Source organism: Vigna unguiculata, chromosome 10 (genome assembly GCF_004118075.2).
Source record: "Vigna unguiculata cultivar IT97K-499-35 chromosome 10, ASM411807v1, whole genome shotgun sequence".
Taxonomy (NCBI): Eukaryota; Viridiplantae; Streptophyta; class Magnoliopsida; order Fabales; family Fabaceae; genus Vigna; species Vigna unguiculata.
This window is the reverse complement of record NC_040288.1, coordinates 22,624,771-22,633,132: the sequence shown is the minus strand read 5'-3', so window position 1 is coordinate 22,633,132 and position 8,362 is coordinate 22,624,771.

Below are 8,362 nucleotides of genomic sequence, written 5' to 3'. Positions count from 1 at the left end.
GTCAGACCCCTCTCACTCACCCTTGTCTTTGTTTTTCTGAGTCTAAGTTCAGCCTTGCCAAAACCTTGCCTAAACTCCAACTTTTTCCTTTTAAACTAGTACTTTAGGTTACCCAAAACATTAAAACGAATTTAAATTCATTTACTTTTTAATAACCATCCATCTCTAATCATGAATGGTGATTGCAGCCCCCCCTTGGGCTTCCCATGGTTTCTATTAACCTTTCCCATTTCCCTCTAAAGTCACCATTAGCAAAAATAAAATAAGCATAAGTTCCATTTAGAATTTCCAAGGTTTGAACCCATGACCCATTTGTTACCACTCAAGTGCATAACCACTTCAACCAATCATGTTTCATGCTAACCATTACAATTCAAGCATCATATCATAACAGAACATGTTTTCATAGATTGAAATAATAATAATAACACAAAAAGTATCATGCATAAGACTCGAACCCAAGTCCTTTAACATAATCAAAGTGCTCTCAACCACATGAGCTAGCACTTTTCCACGTCATACCAACCATAATTTAATATCATAATTATTACCCCTCCCGTATTTATTAATTAATTATTTATTTAATTAATTAAATTCTACGGGTCTTACAATCAACACCTATAATATACAACTCAACCTAGAAAAGTGCACCTTTTGGCGTAGATGACGACAAGTTCCTCAGCTTCATGCTTACACATCGAGGGATTGAAGCAAACCCAAAAAAATGTCAAATGTAAGACCCGTAAAAATTAAATTAATTAAATAAATAATTAATTAATAAATGCAAGAAGTGGAAGCCTTTACGGCATTAAATGTTGATGAAGGTGACGTGGAAAAGTACTAGCTCAAATGGTTGAGAGTACCTTATTGTGTGAGAGGACTTGGGTTCAAGTCCTATGTATGCCAATTATGTGTTATTTATTTGAGTGTACTAAAAAAAAGAGCACGAAAATTGGAGAGTGGTGAGGTTTGAGTGAAGAATTGAGGTTGATTGGAGGGAGAACTAAGAAGATTTTGGGGTGAGCAAAGAAGGACCTTGAAATTCTCAAACTTTTAGCAAGGAACCCAGGTTAGGGGAGTTTTAATCGTTAGTTTTATGTTAAAGAAAGATGGCATGTGTAACACCCCAGATGGATATTACTAGATACAGCACAACTCATGAATTTTTCTTTTGGAAATCCAACATTATATAAAGTTCCCAAGCGCGGAAAAATTTAAAACTTTTATCGTGATAATCCAATTATAGTACTTCGTCTTTATTACAAGTCCATAATAAAGAAAATATCATAAAGTCTATTACAAAAATGCATGAAAATGAAGATTATGGAAAAATCTCCCATCGTAAGCCCTTGCTCCGTCTCTATGCTTCAGCATTCTCACCTGAAGTCACATATGCTCCCATGTAACAAGTCACGTGATCATCGCCAAACAAAAAACACACAAACAAGAAAGGGTGAGCTAAAAAAAAAGATTAATATAAACAATAAGATAATAAGAATTGCCCTTCACCCAATCTAACTTAGTTAATTTTAGTTTAGTAATCTTATTATCACAATATACTTCCAATCTCATAAGCTATATGAGAAAGATTCAACCACAACCTTGGTCCTTAGGGATTATCATGCTCCCACGAACCTACCCGCTCGTGGTCCAACTCTACGGACCTCCCCGCCCGTAGTCCAACTCTACGAACCTGCCCGCTCGTAGTCCAACATGCGTGAACACCTACTATGAACCTCCCCGCTCATAGTAGCCTCAAGTATGAGCACAGAACATACGAACCTCCCTGCTCGTATCCCCACACAAGAGTACAACAGATACGGACCTACCCGCCCGCATCAATCACGCATCTCCAATCTCCGTTACGAACCTCCCAGCTCATAACCAATCCAGCATATCCCTGACCAAGCTATCAAGAAAAGAAAACGTCCATGCAAATCCATCTGCAAAGGACCCCTGTCATTGCGCTCCCGCCTGGTGCTTCCCTAGGAACCGCTAGGCAGACAGTTCCAGACCGCTTGGCGGTGTCCCTCTGCCGCCGGGCGCCACCCTACCAACAACCCTCCCTGTTGATGGCTTACCGCCTGGCGGAGATCCTCCTACTGCCAGGCGCCACACTAGTAAAAACAATCTTTTACTGGTTTAGACACTTCCAAGGGTTTTCAACCACATCCAGTCATACAATCATACATCCAGATACTCAAGTTCGAGTATATATAAATATAACACCTCAAGTCATCGAATCATCAAACAATCAACCAAGGCAAGCACTCATGTGTTTAAGTGTTGGAGTTTAAGCACACATTGATTAGTTTCCTAGTTATGCAGGCGGCACCCACAACCAGTATTTCAATAATACCATTACTCCACCTCTTTACAACCCAGTATTTCATATCACATAATTCCAACACCACAAATTATTAAGAATACACCACATTAACCTACACACATTCTTCCTAAATACTATTATGTCACCTTAACAGTTTAAATAACAACCACTCCATCTAAACACAATTTCATGCCAACAATCAAGAGACACGTGAAACCATACCAAGTCTATCATACAGAAATAATCATCCTAAGTTTTTCTCATGTCTCCATAACTATAGTTCATGCATCATCCCAACCCATTTTGATAACTCTAACATCATACAAGTACCCTCATCTTATACTAACAATCATCCCATCACCCATAACTTTAATCTTTGATTCCCCACTGTGCACATCACCTACTGGACATGCAAAAACGCTGCTGGCAACTCGGGATCGCCTGACGGTATATCAGATACCGCCGGGCGGCGCACTAGTGATTCCAAAACCATTCAGGTTCCCTCACGTCTACAGAAATCTATTATCCCCAATTTTCCCAATTCAGCTTCTCCTCACAAATTCAGCCACATGTATTCATACATTTAACACACACTGATCAATTTTATACAACTGTTTGAGGCTTATTATTAACATATTGCCGATTCCATACATCACAAATAGCAATCGCATATAACCCATAGAGATCACGCGTTTGTACTCAACCCCATAACTATCAGATTTCCACACACCAGTTCATCATCATCCAATCACGTCAATGAATATATCATCAGTATTATATAAGTACAACAGTTCAACTATATCACAAAAACATCAAAAACACGTCAATTTGCGCAGTTCCAGTGCGTGCCGCCTGGCGGGTCCTCCATGGCCGCCAGGCGGTTCATCACAGAACCCAGAAAAACACTGCAAAATGTTGCGTCACCTGGCGGAGCACTCTTAGCTGCCAGGCAGTTTCTGGCAGATTTCCCAGAATTTACGAAATTCAACGCGAAGTGCAAGGAAAACTCATCATTCAAGCCATGGAATCAAATCAAACGATAAAACACATTTAAGCATACATGAACAGCTCCCCTTACTTGATTTTTCCTTGCTTCTATCGAAATTTAACGATTGTTGCTTGTTGTCCAAAGCCTCCTCTAAAGGTATTTTCTTCAACTCCCTTCAACCTTCACTCTCTCCCTCTAGACCACGAAAAATTCCAGTCCCCTCTATGTTTCTCTTGGCTATCACCCTCTCTAACTCTTTGCTTTCTCACACACTCCTTTCCCTCTCACCAATTCATCCCAAATTAAATAAAATAAAAGAAAAACGAAATTAATTTATATTTTTTAAGTTTAATAACCATTACTCTTGATTATTGCACCTAATTGACACCTCTATGCTTTCTTAGGGAATTTCTATAGTTTCCAGATTTTCCATCACCTGGCAAAACAAAAAATATATATATATATTTTGATTCCATTTTCTTTAACCCAAGATTCGAACCCACATCCTTCCAACCACTCGACACATGCAAACCAAAAAGCCATCACGTTATTCGTATGACCTAAATCATGCTGTCACATTCACAATATAATTGCAAAATAAAACAGAATTAAATAAATCTACTAATGGCCTGCTTGGGACTTGAACCTAAGTCCCTTCAACATAATTAAGTGCTCTAAACCGCTTAGGTTCACATTGTTTCTTGTCTAGGATTCATCAAAGAATTCTCCTAAGGTAGTCTCAAGCCCTCATTTCTTATATTCTATTAATTATTAATTTTCATGAATTTCCTAGATCTCACAGTATGAAATGTATGTTGAATTAAACACATATGCTTTGCTTGTTTCGTAAAATTTTGGGTTTCTGGAAATTTTCCAGAAACCGCCTAGCGGGTCGCTCATGGCCGCCAGGCGACTCATCTCAGTACAATGTATCCTGGGTTTCCAAAGAAGAACCACCTGGCAGTAAATTCCCGACCGCCAAGCGACGCGTGCTATTTTATTCAGTTTTCTAGGCTATTGTTGAGCTGCCTAGCGGTGATGAACTACCGCGAGGCGATGCGAGTCATTTGGACTCAATTTGGATGTTTTGATGTGTCTGGATTGATTTTGAATTGGGAGATTTGGAGTTCTATAGATTGTTCATTAATTGAGTGTGTTATGTGGCTGAATCACATGAGATTGGAGGTTAAAATTAATGACATTGCTATGAAAGCTAGTTTAGGATTGAAATTCCCGGATTTGATTGTATCACGAACAAATGGATATAGTTTGGTTACAAATTTTTATAATAGAGAGAGAGATTGAGTGGGAATTGATGGAGATCAGCGAGCAAGTGGAAACTGGGAAAAATTGGGGTTTCTTAGGTGCATGAATTTTTGGGAAAATCTCCAGAATTCTATGCACCCCCTGGCGACACTTGCATAGCCGCCAGGCGATGGGCGCTAGACCAAATGTGTTGTTGTGGTTAAATGTGCAGTGGGGAAAATATTGGGGAATTGCCTAACAACACTAGAGTATCAAAAGAAATTTCGAATTCGTTTGGATAGTGCATAGGTGGTGAGGTAATACATAAGATAGATAGTGTAGGGAGGTAAAATCATGTTTGTGGAGTGTAATTGAAGGTCATGACAATGGGTTTCAGGTTAACCAATCTCAAGTGGGGTTTTGATAGATAGACATCTTGTGATTTAGGTAAGCAATACAAACTTACGAGTTTAAGCTAGAAGAATCGTGTGATTTTGAGGAACTTATAATGGTATAATATTTGAGGAATTGAAAGGCCATATACTATGTGAGTATAGGTCTATAAGATGGCCAGTGACAAATTAGGTTTTGGCAGGTTGAATGTAAGTAAGTACAAAAAGGGTAAAATCTTGAATTTATGAATCTAAAATGGCATATGTATTGTGGTGACGAGATGAAAATGTTAGAAGTGATATAGTTCACTGAAGGAAGTTTAACATAAGTGTTAATAACCATTTTAGACGTGTGCAACTTGTAACATCCCGACTGGATATTACGGATTTAAATAATAAAATAAAAAAATAAATAAAAAAACTTTATTTATTATAACTTATGTTCCAAAACGCGGGAAAATTTAAACCTTATAGTAGTAATAAATAATCTCAAAACCTCTACTATAACTCAAACATAAAATCCATAATAAAAACCAAGTTTAATAATATAAAATATTACAACTGTTCCAAAACATAATAAAAACTCTGATAAAAATCTTCTCCAATACTAGCTCCGCTCCGTCTCTAGGCCTCACTAGATCCACCTGCAATATCATCTGCTCCCGTGTACCGCGTACATGATAATCGCCAAACACAAGCAGATAGGGTGAGCTAACAGAATAAACATATAAATAAACCAAATATTTTCATCAGATAATCACACAAGTACACCAAAGGAATTTATATCCTTTGATTCCATAACACATGGCCACTACCATGTCAACCGTGTTCTACGTCTTCTAGTGACTACCTCAAGATGTCTTGCTACAATACCTATTGGCCACAACTGATAGAGCACGTGCGGGAAACCATGCTACGGATCATACACCGTAACGTCCTGTGGAGTTCCCATATACGAACATAGTTCGTAACGTCCCAAGACTACCAAACTCGTCAGCTAATTACTGAGGAGGACAATATTTCTGGAACCATCCGTACTAGCCACAACTAGCACACTCACACCGGCAACACTCGCTAACCCGAGCTCAACTCAAGGGTTCCTCGTGTTCATCTGCCATCTCGAGCTTAACTTGAGGGATGTCATTCCGAGCTCAACTCGAGGAATGCCACGTGCTTAACCCCTATCACGAGCTCAACTCAAGGGATACGTTCCGAGCCACCACTCAAGGAACACCAACAAGCCGACCTTTAAGGCATCACTAAAGCTTTGTAGATCACGCACGTCAAGAGTAAGAACACCAATACCGTTGCAGTACAATCGCCTGGCGGGGAACACGTACCGTCAGGCGCTGCTCGCTTCCAGACCGCCTGGAAGGTGTGATGGGTCGAACCTTTGCTCACATTAAATAATTGAATTTTAGGAATTTAATATTGTTTTTGCACTTAAGAAGTGATATTAATTGCATCATATATGTTTGGATAATATTAAGTTTAATAATGCAACTAGAATTTAATTTAGGTCCTTAAGAGTGTATTTAATGAATATTTTAAGTCATAAAATAAGTCCTAAAATCAAAATTTTGGAGAGGAATAGTTCAGGTACTAAATGCACCCCCAATTTTCATGTTTATACCCCCTTTTTCAATTGTAGTATCTATTTCTGAAAAGGAATATTTCTGCAGCTAACTGCACCTCCAGTTTTCATGTTTACACTCCCTTTTGCAATTGGACTTTCTATTCTGTTATGCACCCCTTCTTTTTACTAATTTGCACCCCTAATGTCACTTAAGCTCTAGTCCACCATATTACACCATGTGACAATCCTCTGCTTACTAAATTAACCAATGAAAACATGTCATGTCCTCAATCCCCCACTCACTAAAATAACTAATTATAGAGTGACACCTCATCACTCTCTCTCCACGCCCAAGGCCAACCGTCACCGCACCGCCGTAAACTTCCTCCTCCGCGCCTGTGACTCGTCGGAACAGCCCCCTTTTCGTCGCGCCACCGTCACAGTCTTCTGCCGCAGACCAAAATGAAACTTCGCTGCTCTATCTGCGTGCCACCTGCACCACTGTCTTCTCCGACGCGTCAAGCTGCCACCACCACCTGCTCCTTGCCGTTTAACGTCACGCCGGAAAACCACCATTGCTGCTCCATCAAAGATTACGAGACCTACAACAGCCAACGCGAAGCTCTACTGCGTCGTCCTTGCGCCATCGTCGTGTCCCCTTGAACCCACCATGTGCGACGTTGTCAGCCATGGAAGCCACACGAAATGTCATTTGCACGAACCGGCGAAGTCATCTTCTTCCTCGCTGCAACGAGCTTCATCCCCCACCTGAAGCCACAATGAGTTCGCGCCTGCAATAGTAGCAGTGCTTCACCAACACGAGTCTTTCCTCCCTCTCACACTACCATCACGCATATGAAGAGACGAAGCACAATCATGCATCTCCACGCGAGTTCTAACTATCACAGATCTGCACCAGTTCAAACCAGACTGAACACCACCACGTTGTCATCGTGAGCCTCGTCAGAAGTGCATTCGGAGTCATCGCGAACCATCTACGATAGTTCGATCAGTCATCCTCACTGCGGCCGTCAACCATGGAAGAAACACACATGGGAAACCCTAATTCTAGAGAGAGAAAGCGCACTGCCACATGTCCGCTTCTCAATGGGCAGTCCTATGAGTCAAACTGGTCAACTAGTCAACTCTGAGCAAGGCTTGGTCAAAGTTGGTCAAACAGACTATGTGTCACTATTTTTGGGAGGCGATTCCTCTGTAGGAACCCAAAATAGCCTAGAAAGGAAACAATCGTCTGGTCGTAGTTCATCGCTGGCCAGATAGTTTCTGGAAATATCTAGAAATACTAACTTAATGGAATAAAATCTCAGGCATAATCATACTAAATTTAGCATGCCACTCAGACTTAATCATAAAATTAACACATAAAGTTACTCTATATCAAATTAACACGTAGAGTTACTCTATTTAGCATTTCAGACTTAAAATCAAATTAACGAGTAGAGTTGCTCTATTTAGCATTTCAGACTTAAAATAAAATTAACACGTAGAGTTACTCTATTTAGCATTTCAGACTTAAAAGAAAATTAACACGTAGAGTTACTCTATTTAGCATTTCAGACTTAAATAAACTTAACGTGTAAGGTTACTCTATTTAGCATGCCAATCAGATTTGAAATGGAATTGATGCGTAAGGTTACTCTAGTTAGCATGTCAATCAAACTTAAAGTAAAATTAACGCGTAAAGCTCCCCTAACCTGGATTCCTTTGCTAAAAAGGGAGATTCTTGGGAGTTCCTCTTTGGTCACTCTCCAATTTCGTATTCCTCTGACTATGACACAAAGACAAGCATAGAAACCCTTCTTCTCACCCAA